Raw genomic sequence first — 3,177 nt, 5'->3', positions numbered from 1 at the left:
CTGATACAGGCCATGGTCTTTGCAATCACTTGTTATGCATCAGAGATCTGGACAATGACTAGTGAGGATAGAAGGAGAATTGACGCCTTTGAGCTGTGGTGCTGGAGAAGAGTATTGACTGTACCATGGACTGCCAAGAATAACAAACAGATTCATACTAGAGAGGGTTAAACCATGCTACTCCTTGGAGGCAAGGATTCTGGGGTTTTGTCTGACATACTTTGGACATGTTGTAAGGAGAGACGGGTTTTTGGAGGGGGACATCATGCTGGGTAGAGTAGAGGGACAGCGCAGGAGGGGACGACCCTCTGTGAGGTGGATTGAGTCAGTGACTGGGGTAATCAGGATGGGTGTGTCAGAGGCAATGCGATTGGCACAGGATAGAGCAGGGTTTAGGGGTGTTGTACATAGTGTTGCTATGAGTCGCAAACGACTCGACGGCACATAACAACAACAACAACAACTTTAGTAGTTGGAGACTTCAATATATTACTCTCAAGGAAAGATGGAACTGCCAGAAAAAAACTTAATGAAGATACTGAAGAATTAAACCACACAATAATCCAACCGATCTCATAGGCTAATGCACCCCAAAAAAGTACAGTATACCTTCTTCTCAAATGTGCATGAAAGGTTCTACAGAATAGATCATATTTTAGGTCACCAGACAAGCATCAATAAATTGAAAGAAAAAGAAAACACATGGAAATATACAAAGCATCTTCTCAGACCACAATGCCACAAAATTAGAAAATAATAACAAGAAGAGAAAGGAGAGAAAATCTTACATTTGGAAGCTGAACAACACCTTGCTTGAACATGACTGCATACTAGAAGAAATAAAAAAGAAAAAGTTTCTTGAAACAAATGACAATAAAAACACCACTTACCAAAGCCTCTGGGAAGGAGCCAAAGCAGTATCAGAGGTCAGTTTGTAGCTATAAGCAAAAACATTAAAGGCAGGAGAAAATAACCATTGACTCTCTAACCCAGCATCTCTAACAAATTGAAAAAGAACAGCAAGAAAACCAGACACTCTCTAAAAAAAATGAAATTATAAAAATGAGAGCAGAAATAAGTGAAAGAGAAAACAAAAACAATTGACACCATCAACAAAACCAGGAGTTGGTTCCTTGAAAAGGTCAATAAAATCGACAAACCACCAGCAAAACTAACAAAAGAAAAGAAGGAAAAGACACAAATAATCTAAATAAGAGATGAAATGGGCAACGTCACAACAGAACCAACTAAAATAAAAAGGCTAATATTGGAATATTATTAAAAACTGTACTCAGATATGAAAACCTAGAGGAAAGGGAAAAATACTTAGAATTTCACAACCCACCAAAACTGACATAAACCAAAATTGAACACCTGAACAGACCCATTACAAAAGAAGAAATTGAAAAGGTAATACAACAACTTCCTGCCAAAAAAAAGAGCCCTGGGCCAAATGGTTTTACAAGTCAATTTCATCAAATATTCAGAGAAGAACTGTGACCAGTTCTACATAACTATTTCAGGAAATGGAAAAAGATGAATTTCGCCCAGACTCATTCTTTGAAAGAAACATATCCTTGATACAAAAGTCAGGTAAAGACACCACCAAATTAGAAAACTATAGGCCAATATCTCTCATGAACATAGATGCAAAACTTCTGAATAAAATCCTGGCCAGTAGAATCCAACAATATATCAAAAATTAATTCACCATGAACAAGTGGGATTCATAACAGGTATGCAAGGATGGTTCAACATAAGAAAAACAATCAATGTAATTCATCACATTAACAAAGCAAAGAACAAGAACCACATGAGTCTATCAGTGATGCCTTTGCCAAATCCAACATTTTTTCCTGATTAAAACACTCAGCAAAATAGGATTAGAGCGGAATTTCTTCAACATGATAAAGTATGTATGCAAACCCAAAAGCCAACATTGTTTTCAATGGAGAAAGATTAAAGTCATTCCCCTTGAAAACAGGAACTAGGCAAGGATGCCAACTATCATCTCTCCTATTCAATATTGTATTGGAAGTGTTAGGTGTAGCAATAAGACAAGAGTTGGAAATAAGATGTATCCAAATTGGCAAAGGAGAGGTAAAATTATCTCTCTATGCAGATGATATCATAATATACTTAGAAAACCCTAAAGACTCAATAAGTTGACCAATTCAGCAAAGTGGCAGGATACAAGATCAACATACAATAATCAACTAGATTTCTATACAGTGACAAAGAGCTAAGAAAAACAATGTCCTTCACAATAGCTAATCACAAGATTAAATATTTGGGGTAAATCTAAGCAGAAGCACAAAGAATCTGTTCAAAGAAAATTACTAAACATTACTACAAGAAACAAAAAGAGACCTGGAGAAGTAGAAGTATATCTCCTGCTCATGGACAGGAAGACTCAATATTGTCAAAATGGCAATACTACCAAAGGCAATTTATACATTCAGCTCAATCCCAATACAGATACCAATTCCATTCTTCAGTGACATAGAAAACACAATCTCCAATTTCATTTGGAATATAAAGAGACCCCGAAAAGCAAAACACTCCTTAAAAAGAGAAACAAGGTAGGAGGCATCTCACTCCCTTGTTTTCAAATCCTACTACACTGCTGTGGTGATCAAGACAGCATGGTACTGGTACAATGGCAGGTACACAGATCAATGGAATTGAATTTAGAATCCAGAAATCAGCCCATCTACCTATTTTTGACAAGAAGATTAAATCAGTGAAGTGGGGAAACGACAGTTGGCAAAATTGGAAAACTATCTGTAGAAAATTCAAGCAAGATCCACACCTCACTCCATACATAAAAACCAACTCAAAGTGGATCAAGGACCTTGGATTAAAACAAAGGACTTTTTCTTCATTAAAGAAAAGCTTGAAAGAACTCTAGAAGTCCTAACTCACAACATAAAAAGTCTTCCAAGCATTCTGTAACACCCTACTGCTTGGAGAGGATAAAATAGATGAATGGGATCTTCTATAAATAAAATCCCTATGCACATCTAAAAACTTCTCCAACACACTGGAAAAAATACTTTGTAATGACATCAGACAAGGGACTTATATGTTTTGTTATTGTTGTTGTTATGTGCCGTCGAGTCGCTTGCGACTCATAGCGACCCTATGTACAACAACCCTAAACTCCACTCTGTCCTG

This window comes from Elephantulus edwardii, unplaced genomic scaffold (assembly GCF_000299155.1).
Source record: "Elephantulus edwardii isolate Elephantulus edwardi_28Jun2011 unplaced genomic scaffold, EleEdw1.0 scaffold00475, whole genome shotgun sequence".
Lineage (NCBI taxonomy): Eukaryota > Metazoa > Chordata > Mammalia > Macroscelidea > Macroscelididae > Elephantulus > Elephantulus edwardii.
This window is presented reverse-complemented; position numbering follows the sequence as displayed.